The 14,274-nt window shown below is 42.1% G+C and overlaps 1 pseudogene; it reads right to left on the bottom strand.

Annotated features, from left to right (window-relative positions):
* Window positions 1-3,842: 3,842 nt before the first annotated feature.
* Window positions 3,843-14,064, bottom strand: LOC121443621 (annotated as a pseudogene).
* Window positions 14,065-14,274: the final 210 nt, after the last annotated feature.

A 14,274-nucleotide genomic window follows, 5' to 3' on the forward strand; every position in this document is an offset into this window, starting at 1 on the left:
TGACTAACATAGTGTTTTAATTTTCAAATCTCTAATAACATTTGGTGTTGGACATCATATAATAGGTATATATGCCACCTGTATATCTTCTCTGGCAGCAGGTAACCAACAGTGGCAGTGAGTTCATGTATGCAGTGGACAGGGTGTGAGAAGGCACAGCACAACATAGCACTCTTTCCCACCCTCTATCTCGTCTATTCTTTCCATCTCATCTTCTTGATGTTTCCTGAGCCTGGGGACGGGCAGAAGATGTATTGATATGGTGTCTACTTTGACTTCAAGGACGGTTGGAGGATAAGTTACAGTCAATAAGATTAGGGGTGGGGTGGCATGTTTCAAGAACCTTTAATCTTAGAACTGGGGAGGCAGGGAGATCTTTGTGAACCCCAGGCAAGCCCCCTGTGAGACACAGTGAGACCCAGTCTCAGTGGGTGGGGCGGAGAAGAAGTAAGATGGCTAAGGATAAGGAATATCGGACTGAATTTGAAAACAAAACAAAATCAAAATGAGGATGTAACTAGGGAGGTAGGAGGGGAAAGGTGAGATAGTGTTAGGATCCACAGATTCTAGTGTTGACGCTATGGAAAATTATATTTAAGAAGTAAAAAAGAAGAGGGGATAACGTACAATGAAGAAGAAAAGATGTAGGAAGTGGATGAGATGTGGCTGAAGAGTCTAAAAGAGAATGCTTGGGGTGGGGGCTGTAGACGGGGAGAATGAACCTGCACCACAATCTAGACCCTAATGGACCAGTATGCAAACAAAAGCAAAACCATCCTGAGAGTCACAGCAAGAGTGGAGGCTGTTAATAGATGTTAAGGGTTAAAAAGGATACATAGGGACTTCTGTGTTGCGTTGAAAGTGATGCTCTCCGATCCCTCTTGCTCTGATAGGACTCCATGGCTTTCCATGTGTTGTCTCTTATCGTCTAAGATAGGAGACTTGTGAGTGCAGAATTGTTTCCAAGGTTCCTTTGGTCACTTGTTAGTAACCATGAAACAAGGAGTGATGCTCTCCCCCCATTTGTGATGTTATTAGCTGGTACCTTTCATTCTTAGTATCTTAAGCAGATATTTATCACTATTGATATTCTCAAAGAACTGATGTTCAGATGTACTGATTTTCTTTATTGCTATTTTAAATTTCACTGGCTTTTGGTTTTCAGTATTTCTCTTTCTACTTTAAATTAATTTGCTCTTCTTTTTCTATTTTCTTAAAATAGAAACTTAGGCTATTGATTTTTTTTGGAGCAGCCTTCCCATATACATATACAAAGCTATAAATTTCTCCTGAATCAAAGCCTTTGCCAATGCCCACATGTTTTGACAAGTTTTATTTCCCAATTACTTTCATTTCGTTAAGATATTTTATATCCCTTGAACTTCTATGGTCTTTCCATTACTTAGAAGTGTGCTATTTCATGACAAACATTTTTAAATTTTCTTGGTATTTTTTTGCTATTGGTATCCAGCTCAATTCCATTATGGTATAAGATGATACTTTTTATTTTATTTATTTATTTATTTATTTATTTATTTTTTGGTTTTTCGAGACAGGGTTTCTCTGTGGTTTTGGAGCCTGTCCTGGAACTAGCTCTTGTAGACCAGGCTGGTCTCGAACTCACAGAGATCCACCTGCCTCTGCCTCCCAAGTGCTGGGATTAAAGGCGTGCGCCACCACCGCCCGGCAAGATGATACTTTTTAAAGACATTTATATTTATTTATGTGTCTGTGTGTAAGGGAGAGTGTGTGTGAGCTGTGTGTATGCAGGTAGAGGCCAAAGAGGGCATCAGATCTCCTAGACACAAACAGCTGTGATCTCCCCCCCCCCCCACACACACACGTGAGTACCGAGACCTGGACAAGTGCTCTTAACCGCTGAGCCAGACATCTCTCTAGTCCCAACAGTTTGCTTTGTAAGATTTCCTTTTCTGAAAGTTTGCTAAGGTGCTGTGTATGGCCCACAATATGCTTTATTTTGGCAACTGTTCTCTGTTCTGCTCATTGAAACATTCTTTAAATGTCAATTAGATTCGGTTGACTGATGCTGCTTCTTCAGTTCAACTGTGTCGTTAATGATTCTCACTTGTCTAGAGAGAGGAACAGTGAACTCTCTCATTAGAACGATGGGTTCATTTCTTTCTCTCTGAAGTACTATTTGATTCAGGCTCATGTGCTTTGATGATGGGCTGTTGGCTCATACACATTCGGGGCTGCTGTATCATTTTGCATACACAATTCCTGTACGATTTTGTAATATCCCAAACTGATAACTTCCCTAGGTCCTAATTTTCCTTTGTATGACATTAATATAGGTACTCCCAATATCTTGTGATTATGTTAGCATGCTGTATATTTCTTCACCCTGTTACAGGCGTACCTTAAAGATATTGGAGGGTCATTTGCGGAACACTTTAAAAAATTGAATGCCACAATAGAGCAAACAATATGAATTTCTCTGTTTCCCATCACACATAAAAGTGATGCATACAACACGCGATAGAACTGTATTCAAAACAATGGACAAGCACAATGACGTTTGCTTCGTTAGTTGATTCTCCTTTTTATAACAGATGTCTCTGTAACTCCAAGCTTCTTAGTATCACTTCACTCACAGTTGAGCGTCTGTAAAACTGGAGCCCATCCTCTCACCCCTGCCGCTCCTTTATCAACTAAGCTTATGCAGTTGTCTACGGCCTTTGTTGCCATTTGAATAATGCTCACAGCATCTCCTCGAAGAGCATATTTCAAGTGTCTACTTTCTTTGTTCATCAGTGAGACTCATCTCTTCGAACGCTGAACGTTTTTCCTCAGCTTCAGCAACTGAGTTCTATCTTCAGGTGTGTGGACCATGACAGTTCTAACAGCACCGTGAAGACTGCCCAGTCCAGAATGGCACCTGAGAAGCACAGGGAGACAAAGTTACTACTCAGAGATGACCGTGATCAAGTTAAAATGCACTTATTGATGATAAGAAATTTGCTTCAGGTTACGGCCAACATGAAAAAAAATTAGTAAAGAGAGAGTCAGCAAATACTGTGTAATTGTGTGCAACAAAGCACTGTATTAGGATTCAAAATCATAATCTATTTTATTGTTAACATCCAGCCCGTAAAAGAAATTAAAAGTAAAACGAAACCTCTTCTGCCATTTATTTGCACACCAAGAACTATTTACACATGGCGCTGGGATGGGCAGCTATGGTGGAGGGAAGGAACGCTGAGGCTCATACTGAAGGTCTTTCCCATCTAATGTGCCTTCCAGCCATAAAAACGCCATGTATCAATCATTGGAAAAAACCAGGAGGAAGCAAGGCAGGTCTCTGGGAACCTCATTCTTTCCAAAGGGAAATGCTCTGCCAACTCCGGCTTCTTTTAGTCAGGAAGAGGAAGTAAAGAGTTAAGGCTCTGGTGACAATTACAGTCCTCTGAAAAATGACTTTCTCTTATGCCAAGATAAAGTAATAGTGGTTACTGGACTTTCTCCCAACTCTTCAAACCCTTGAACCTGGGGTATCAACTAGCACTTGCAACTAAGCCAGCAGGAGGAAGGACCCCCCCCCACCTGTCCCAGACTGGTTCAGGGCAGTTGAACCATGCTCTTGTGGCAGCAGGAAGGATGCCATGGTTTATGGTTTCTAGTAGGTTAAGGAAGTAGGACTCATTGCATCTTCAGAGGCTTTGGTGCTGGAAGGGTGGATGCTTGCCAAGAACTTGACGTCACTGTCAATCCATCTGGAGGCCAGGATTTAGCCTCTCTCTGCAGCATCTGTCCTAGTGGTTTTGTGAGGAGCGCTCTGACATTTGGAACCCCGTCGTTTGCCAAGTTAAGCAAATGTGGTGTCAGGTGCGAAACACACTGGTCCATGGAGCAGCAGCATCTTCAGTGACAGTGACAGTCCGGGAGGAAAGAAACAAGCGCTGCGGCTCTGTCAGGCCAATGCCCAAGTTATCATACAGAGGATAGAATCTGAGCAACAACTTAGGAGGCATGGGATTTTATACATTTAAACCAGAATTGCAGGTATGTGGAAACACAAGCAAAAATAATACCCAAACCAAACCAAACCAAAAGCACTTGTATATTGTATATGTTACTTAAAGTACCACGTGATGCTTCAGTATAACAGGTAGACATATATAATGCTCCAATCAAGGTAAATAGGTTTTATGTCTACTCAAAATGTTTGTAGGTTTTTGTTTATTTGTTTTTATAGTTTGGCAATGTTGGAAAAAACAGCCGTAATCTTCTTTGTGTTATGTAGGGCTTAGCTTGCTAGTTGACTACTTGCCCCCATTCTGTTTAGGTCATTTAAGCTAATTAGAACTGGTCTTGAACTCACGAGCCTCCTCATACTTGCTGAGATTATAGGTGTGTACCACCGTGCTTGGCTTCCAGCGCAGTTTTAAACTTCTGCGCAGAAGCCCACGGCAGCCAATCTATACCTTCATTTCCAACCCGTATCCTGGTGGGCACCGTGGTGTCTGCGTATAGTGGGTACTTGGCGTGGCACACGCAGGTGTGTGCATATGTCTTGAGTATGTCAGCTTGACATACATGCTCAGCCGGCTGAGATGGTGAGCCAGACAGATGCCTCGCCTTGAGGAGCACATGATCTCATGGACAGATGAATAGTTACTTCTGTTCCTCATAATAAGAGGCTTTGGGAGAAATGGGATTACAAGAAGCTCCATGAGTAGGTATGCCCAGGCCTTTCTCACCTGGAAGACAAAGACAAAGGCTTGCAGATCAGACCATTTCAGACACTTGCCCAAACTTTCTACCAGCTCATTGACAAGATCTACTCTGAAGATTGGGGGTGTCATCATGCAGAGCTTCTGAGACACTTTGTTGTCCTACTTATAGGAAATCCAACGAACAGAAGAAACTTTGCACACAGGTTCAAAACAGTGAGATGTAAAGATAAATGCCTTTGGAACTATACAATTCCCAAAGTAAAATATCTAGATATTTAGCTAATTCCACACAAAAGCACTAAGCTCTACCATAATCTGTCACTCAAACCTCCTGAAGTTAACACAGACACTCTCTCCTTTTGTCAATATGAAGACTCTTCAGAAAAGCACACACGGGTTTAAGAATACCTTGCCTAATGTCACTGAGGTCTTTTTAAAACCCATTAAAAACTGGAACCAAGCCTGCAGCTGTCAGCTGGTCTCAAAAGATAACCGAAAGCTTGTGGCTGGAGAATGCTAAAGTTCTTGGCACTCACTACTGCATGTCTGATGCCAGAGATTCACAAACCAGTGCCAGTTCTGCCTGCTGAATGTCAGAGCCACACCTGGCAGGCTGTATGCCCAGCACTTGGTGATCTCCGTGTAAACTGTACTCCAAAGGGATCAGTCATCGACAAATACTGATCTAATGAAGCTTTTGGTATGAAATCTTGTGCTTCGCAGCTCCTGTCCTCATTGGGGTTACAGCAAATTGAGATGCTCGTGTCCGTGTCATGGACATAGAAGCAGCCTCTAAATTCTCAACAGCAACACTGACTAAACGCATGGAGTCACCCTGATTTGCTAAAATCTGGTTTTCTTGGTTTGCTACAACCTGGTAGTTCATCTTGCTCCTCACGCCACTGTTGTACACCTCCACCCTCTTCATGAGCAATCCGGCCGGAAGTCTGCAGTTCAGCCGAGAGTATCTCCCATCTATTTTGGCTCACCCACGTGGGGCTCTAGTTCTCTGCCATTTCTTCAAATTCCTTCCAGGTGGCCATGGTGATATGAACAGAGCCCCGCATGGGGACTCCAGGTGTTTCCCCTGCTCTGTCTGTGAAGAATCTCTCCTCGGAGTCCTGTTTGAGTTCTATGTTGATATCTATTTCAGGTAGACGAGTCTCTCCCGAAGTAGAAGGGGTTGAACAATTCCTAGTCTAAGAGAGCCAAATCTGGGGAGCTGGTGCCAACCTCCGTTTTGATTTTTAAATCATTCTCATTACTGGCTGTTTCCTGATGAAGACGAAGTACAGAGAGTGAGGGACTGTCTATTGGAACATCTACGTCCCCTAGAGAGTTCCTAGATGTCGCTGGGCGGTGGTGGCACACACCTGTAATCCCAGCACTAGGGTCGTAGAGGCAGAGGCAGAGGCAGGCGGATCTCTGTGAGTTTGAGGCCAGTCTGGTCTACAAGAGCTAGTTCCAGGACAGGCTCCAAAGCTACAGAGAAACCCTGAAACCCTGTCTCGAAAAGCCAAAAAGAAAAAAAGTTCCTAGATGTCACAGAAGCACAGGCTTTGAATATGCTTTCTAGTCTAGCGCCAGGACACTAAGATCTGAAGGAGCATCCTATGCTCTTCTACCACATGTGATATTTTATGCTATTTTTGTCACTTACCGCTCTGCTCTGTACTCTCTCCTTTAAATCATTGTGCTATTGTCTGAGACTTCAGTTCATGCTCACAATCTGTTTTGATCTAGTCCAGCTTCCGTTCCCTCCACTCTGTTCCTCTCCCATCCTTCAGATTATTCTCTTCTCACTTCACATTTCCTTTTATTACCACTGAGTCCTCTCGGAGCTGCCTGTTTGTGTATCATCGATGGCCTCTCAGGAGCAGCCTCACTGAAGAAAACTTGCTCTCCCTCTTTCTATTCCATCAATCGTCCATTTCCAATAGCTCCTCGGCTGAGGGTGGGACTTCATTACCACCTCCCAACCCCGTGTTGAGATCTTTGTCTGGCTTACACATGTGCGGTTCTCCTGCAGCTCATAATTGCTGTGGCTTCCTATGAACAACTGCTTTGTTTTGTCCTAAAACTCCCATTCCATTGTAGCCGTCTTCCACCTCCGGATCTTATAATCTTTCTGCCTCTTGTTTGGGGTGATTCATGAGCACTTGCAGGGGGACTGTGATACAGATGCCCCATTTAGGGCTGAGCAGTCTGCAGTCTCTTATTCTCTACACCTTGACCAGTTATGGGTCTATGTTTCAAAACAGTCACCATGTATTGCAAAATGACGCTTCTCTAATAAAGGGTAAGAGACACACTAATCTGTGGACATAAGTCATTAGGAGTTAGTTTGGATATATTTATCAGAGGAAAAGTCAAATGGGGTCCATGACCTACCTATCCATAGGTTATTTGTGGTTATAAGCTTTTTATTATCTACAGTGACTGCCTTAAGCAAGGGCTTCAGAGCAAAAACCACAGCCTGAGGGGATTCTGTTCCCTCAGGCACTGACTTTGTCAAAGCTACTAAGGGAAACTTTATCTAAAGCTAGAGAACTCACAAGTCAAGGTTTGACGTGGAATTCTGCTCACACAGCTAGGCTGAATAGCAAGTAGCTAACCTCCCTTTGCTGGCTTCAACCAAACAAGCCAGCAGCATCCTTCTCTCTGCCCCCAGTTAAAAACCCTGCACTACCCGTGTTTCCACCTGTTTCTACTTGCTGACTCAGCCTCCAGGGAGCCGGTTGATTTTATTTAATTAAGCACATCTTTAAATTGCTAACAAAAGCAGTAGGAAAAAAATGCAACACACTTTATAAAACAATACTCCTCAACAGTTACTGTCCCTGATAATAGTGTCAGGAGTGAGTTCTGGTTGAATGTCCTAAATACAATAGGCAACTAGTTTTTCACTCCTATAGCATTCTTGCCACTTAAACATACCTGAGTAAGATTGTGGATTGCTTTTATCCTCTTTCTCCCAGCTGTTTACAGCCTGATACTTCTTTCTTACAGAGCCTCACAAACTGGAGTGTGTTGGATAATTTTATGTCAATGTGACACAAGCAAAAGTTATGGGAGGAAAGGGAACCTTGATTAAGAAAATGCCTCCATAAGATGGGACTATAGGACATTTTCTTAATTAGTGATTGGTCATTGTGGGTGGTGTCATTCCTAGGCTAGCTGTCCTGGGTTTTGTAAGTAAGCAGGCTGAGCAAGCAGAGCCACACCCCTCTGCATCAGCTCCTGCCTCCTGGTCCCTGCCCTACTTGAGTTCTGATGCTCACTGCTTTTGATGGTGAACTGTTCTGTGGAACTGTGAGTGAATAAACTGTTTCTTCCCCAAGCTGCTTTTTGCCACAGTGTTTTTATCACTGTAATAGAAATCCTAACAAAGTTTTTGCAACACCTTCCTTAATCATTAGTAAACATTCCTTCTTGGGCCTGAGGAAGCCTTTGCCATTGTCATGCGTTTGAGGCTGTTATATATCTGTTCCCCCAACATTGAAACACTCCATCCTGCAGGGAAGCTCTGTTAGGCGGAAGATGAACAACTTCAGGAAGTTCCTAAAACTGATCAGATTCACTTGACTCTTACTGTTTGTTTTTGTTTGTTTTTCTCAAGCATAAACAAGCCAAACTGTGGAGAGTCACTGTCAGATAAGCCAAGCTATCAAGAAGACTCTGAAACCAGACCAACTGCCTGGGAGAAACAGAAACCAGCAGAGCTGCCTTCGAGAGGCAGATGAGTCACTTGGAAATGGCATTCGCCAGCTAGAGCAGCCTTTAGACTGTGTACTGGGCTCCAGGCCGCCAGCTTTTGTGAGCTGTCATCCAAGCTGTGGTGGGCTTTGGTGATGCAGCTATCTTTGAGCCATTTCTGCTTCTGGAAGCCACCCCTCACCTATATTCTTGTAAGTAACCGCTATAGGACTTACTGATTCACCAAGTTGGACCTTGATGGTGTCCACACTTTGTTCTGTTGTGAGCTTCCTACAGGAGTGAATAGATGTATTGCATCTCTTCAGGAACTGTCTTGTCATACATCAGAGGCATTGGGGCTCATGTCAACAACACACATTCAGTCAGGACTCCCCATGCCCACAGACTACTGTAGCCAGTTTGTTCTATCCAGACTATAAAGCTTTCTTCAAATTAGCAACGAGGCTGTTTCATTTGTGCTTACTGTAATAACTGATTTCCATCCAGAACTTTCCCTTTGCATAATTGGCTGTTTAATGTGGGAGGCCCAGTGGGCAAAGTTTAATCATTTCTATCTTTGTAATTAAATACCTGAACACTTAGATGCTGCTGCCACTAAAAGACATAAGTTCAATGTTTCTATGAACATAAGGGCTGGAGAATAAGGTGGAATGACCAGCTGGTGAAATAGTCAGAACACATGCATTTATCAGTAGATTCACTGTATTCTAGGACAAATTTCATGATGCCTTTAAACACTAATTCGAAGTCCCATAAAAGACCACCAGTCATGTATGCAACAAGCAAGAGCACTTTATTAATCCAACATGTTGGGGTGGCGCACGGCAACAATGAGAGAAGTCAGAGACTCCTTTTAAGCAAGTTCAGGGGAATTACAGGGAGGGGAGGTTAGTCTGGGTGCTGATCGGTGGCTTTAAAAAAAAGTTTACAGGTTACTATAGGATTGGTTGGTGGCTTAGTGGTTAGGAGCTTTTCACCTGCAGGGTGAGAGAAACTAACTTTAGTTCTCTTAAGCTTGAATAAGGCTGAAGGGCACCTTCTGATTGGTTTCCCCTGGGTTGCAGCTCTCCCAAGAACTGATTGCTTGTTCCAGTAAACTGAAATTGAGGCCTGGTCCCTGGCTGGGGTCATTAGAAACCTGTCCTGGCTCTGGTCTAGCTTCATGCAGTCTCAGTTTTTGCTTACTTATTGTCTTCCACTGTTTTCTTTTGTGATTTTAGCTGAACATATATTTGGTTCCATCTCTCCCACCTCTTGACATACCAATTATACCCTTACATAAAACAATTTTAGTGATTGACCTAGAGTTAGCAATGAAGAGCTATTACTAACCCAAAAACACTGTCATCTGGTATCATACCCCTTTGCAGATAATATCAGTCTTGATACTGGAGAGTCAACAGTTCCTCCTTCCCACTGCTCACAACCCTGCTGCCATTTACTTCCTCATCCACAAGACATGATCGGCAAGTACATTTCTGCTAGCATTTATCATCCTTAAACCAAGAGTGGAAAAATAAAACATTTTCATTCATTCCATTTATAGTACTCCATTGTATGTAAATCACTGTTAGTTAATTATATCTATCTACCTATCATCTACCTATCTATGAAACATTTCTTACTAGGTAAGTCTTATGAATTAGATTTGAAGTTTCCTCCTGAAAGACCCATGTATAGAAAGCTTGGTACCCGGTATTCAGAGATGGTGCATTGACAGGACTCATGAGAGATCTGATCTTATGGCTGGATTAATTCATGATTCATAACTTGAGGAAATGCTTCCCCTGCCAGAGGTAAAGTTTACAACCCCCCAAATTTTCCCCTCTGGACTGCCAGCAGTTCACGAGCGCAGCTTAGTTTCCCACCAGCCCCAGCTCTCCAGTTGAGGCATTGTTTTTTTGGACCAGGATTCTCTGCATTCTTTTCTTTCTGCCACTTTTGGGGTAGCCAGGGATCCTAAAAAGTGACTACTCTGTTCTCTAGTCTAGGAGAAGTTTTTAAAGTCCAGTTTGCTCCATCTTTCCCTGTGATGAGGACAAGGGGACAGTTTTCTGCCCCTGGGATGTAGGACCCCAGCACAGCCCCCTTTACAAACAGGCTTTAATACCTAGTTCTTGTTTTCCTGCTCTCATTTCAGTCACCAGTAAAGATCTGGTGAGCTAACACGGTCACGTGAACACTCGAATCACAAAGACATCGTAGCGGCAGCTGCTTTCTATTGCGTACGTACCTCCCCAGGCACTGATTCGAGCATTCTGCCTACATTATACACTGAGCAGTCTCTGGAGCGGTTGTAAAAATAACACCTGCTTCAGAGAGCGGTAAGAGTGGCGGTGTCCTCAGAGTGTGAGAGGCTCCTGACTCATCAGACATTAACCGAATCTTCAAAATCAACACTTGGCTTTGGCAATGTATTTTTGTGTAAGCAAGTCATTGATAAGAAAAATTAAAAAAAAAAAAAAAGCAGCACTGGCGCCCGCCCAGGCAATGAAATACAATCTTCAGTTACCCCATTGCTTTTCACAAAATTTTTAAATAAATAAAGTGTGTCACTCTGTCAGAGACTAGACGGCACAGACAGACCCTTTTGGTTGCTGCTATTATTTATTGCCGTAGCGCCAAGTCGGCCTGCCCCATGAATATTGTTGACTTAGAATGAATGAAATTATGGTGTATGTCAACAATCACACACCTTTGAAAGTACGTTAAAAGAAAGACTTCATTAACATATTGAGAAAATACATGCAGGCTAGATAAGCACTCTAATTTGGAAACAAAAATGTTTAACTCTAAATGTCAATTCACACCGATTAAAAGTACATGTTCAACTTGTCATGAGTAATATTGCTTTGTTTTTTCTTTTCTTCAAATCCAAAACTACAGAGCGAACTAAACCTTATTCTTGGCTATATGAATTCTATGCCTAACCGTAGACTGAAAACATTTTATAGCGGGTGTGGTGGCACACACTTTTAATCCCAGCACTGGGGAGGGAGAAGCAGGCAAATCTTGAGTTCGAGGCCTGCCTGGTCTACAAAGAAAACATTCTATATTTTAAACATACACTGGAGGGAAGGGCAATGTCTCACGGATAATGCAGGTGTGGTGTTCCTACAACATGTGGGTATATGTCACCTTCCGTGGCCACGGGTGCTCCAGCTGCAGTGAGCTGTAATCCAGACGATTCTCACCTAGAGATACAGGGCATGGCTACAGAGAGGTTGAGCTTTTTTCCCTTTCTAACTGTCCTTACACTTAAGGCAATCCTTCTGCCTCAGCTTCCTCAGTGCTGAACCACTATGCCAACTCAGATAACTTTAAGATCTATGTTGGACAAGTGTTACAAATTTGAGGTTTGAGTTTTATTTTTTTCTGGGATTTTTTTCTTTGAGTCAGTAGAGGGCGCTCAAGGCTTAATTTCCCACGCCAGACTGTTTAGCTTTGATTCTTTCGGCACTTTATTATTTTTTTAAAAAAATTTACATTTTGTGTATTTTTTTCTGTCTTTCTGTATGTTTATGCACCACGTGTATACCCGGTTCCTGCAGATGCCAGAAGAGGGCATCAGACACCTCTGAAACAGTAGGCACAGACAGTTGTGAGCTACCCTGTGGGTACTCGGAACTGAACCCAGCTCCCCTGACGCCTTCTCTCCTGCCAGAGCACTTTCATTTTTAGAGATGTGATTTTCTTTCTTTTACACAAGCATTCAGCTGAGGGTCTGGAAGGAGGGCTCCATTGGTAAAATGCCTGTCATATGAGTATGCAGACTTGAATTCTGGTTGGTAAAATAAATGCCTGTCGTCATGTGAGTATACAGACTTGAATTCTGATCCCCAGCAGCTGCAGAAAAGCCACATATGGTCACATTCACGTGTAACCCTAGGGATGGAGGGCAGAAACAAGCAGCCCATCTAGTCACTTTCCAGTACTGTGTTCTGTGAAGGATTTTGTCTGAAAAGACAAGGTGAGGAACCACAGTGGAAGTAGTTTGTACACAGAAAATACTGCTTTTCCAGTGTAGACCTCTGGCCTCCACGCCAGCACACACAAACATTAAATAATTTTTGTAAAAAGGTGACTTTGTCCCAGTGTAATTTTTGCCTGCATGTGTGTCCCTGCATGCAGGTGTGCACAGCATCTGTACATGCATTTCAATTTTCCTTTAAATCAAATTACAAGTGCAAAAATGTTGATACATGGTCTAGTGGTTTGATTGAGAATGGCTCTTGCAGCTTCATATTTGCATGCTTGTTTCTCAGTAATGGACCTGTTTGGGAAGGATTAGGAGGTGTGGCATTGTTGGAAGAGGTATGTCATTGGAGGGGGCTTTGTGGATCCAATATAAGTGCTCACTACTGTTCCAGCACCATGTCTGCCTGCTACCACGCTCCCCGCCATGATGATTATGGATTCACCCTCTGAAATTGCAAGCCCCAATTAAATGCTTCCTTCTGCAAGTTGTCTTGGACATGGTGCCTTATCACAGCAATAGAAAAGTAACGTAAACACACAGATGTTTTTATAATTAATTAATTATTTAAAAATGATTAATTCCAACTATTTTCTAAGTTACACTATACTTTGACTTGTTTTAAACTTTCTGACCACAGGAAGATTATTTATCTTTTATTTGCTTATGTACAGTTTTGTTGAATTGCAATATAGAATTATGGTATGAATCATGCCAGTTCTTTGATAGGTGTTTGTTGTTGTTTTAATGGATTCAGTTTGTGAATACAGATAGAAATGTATGTAGAAAGATAGTAACAGTGACTTTACTTACTGGATTAGTGTTTCAGCCGAGGCCTCATATCTTGCTCATGTAAGCTGTACAAAAACGTGAGTTTTTTTTTTTTTAATGACCTTCAAATCAACAGTCACTTCAATACTAGACTCTGGATACGAGAGAGTGAAGTGGTCAAGAAAGTGTTCATTTATTTATTTATTTATTTATTTATTTTTTATTTATTTATTTATTTATTTTTTTTTTTTTTTTTTGGTTTTTCGAGACAGGGTTTCTCTGTGGCTTTGGAGCCTGTCCTGGCACTAGCTCTGTAGACCAGGCTGGTCTCGAACTCACAGAGATCTGCCTGCCACTGCCTCCCGAGTGCTGGGATTAAAGGCGTGCACGTGTTCTTTTAAATAAAAATCAGGCGAGCTGTGGAGTTTCTCTTCTCCATCCAGATGTGGCGCTCATGCCATTGTTAGTCAATTCAAAGTGAGGGGGATATTTGAAAAGAACCAATCAGAGCTAGACAGATGTTCCCTAGACCTCGAGGACGCAGCAATCGGTATCTGTCTCAGGTGTTCTAAAGGTAAGAGCCTGGCCGAAGCTCTCAGCACATGTAGGAACTCAGTTGCCACTAATAAAGCTTTTCCTTTTGGCTCGATGTTAACATAATAACAATGTTAAAATAATAACACAGTGTGTGCTTAGTGTGGATTTCTCTATCTTTGAACTGTCTTTCTTGATCATTGGATTTTAAATATGCCTTTTTGGTGATCCAGGATCCCTGTTCTTTGATGTCACATACTGTGTAACCCTGTGTCTTTTTTCTGACAAGTTTATCTCACTTATTATAATATTTGCTGTTCAGAGATCTTCCAAAGATCTTACTGTGCTTTTATTAATGGCATTCGCCATGCTGTGTTCTCCTTTCTTGACCTTAATTAATTCATCTGTGTTTCTGCATTCCCTTTTCTGCCTCAACACTAATTTGATTTCTGAATTCTATAGATTTACCTAATTTTATTTTTTATATTTTATATAGTTTTACTATTTTATTTAAATAATATTTATTTTTTTATTTTACATATCAACCAGTTTCCCCTTCATCCTCTCCTCCCATCGCCT

The sequence above is a fragment of the Microtus oregoni genome, unplaced genomic scaffold (assembly GCF_018167655.1).
Source record: "Microtus oregoni isolate MIOR12 unplaced genomic scaffold, Mior012 000110F_ref0000174, whole genome shotgun sequence".
In the NCBI taxonomy this organism is placed as follows: domain Eukaryota; kingdom Metazoa; phylum Chordata; class Mammalia; order Rodentia; family Cricetidae; genus Microtus; species Microtus oregoni.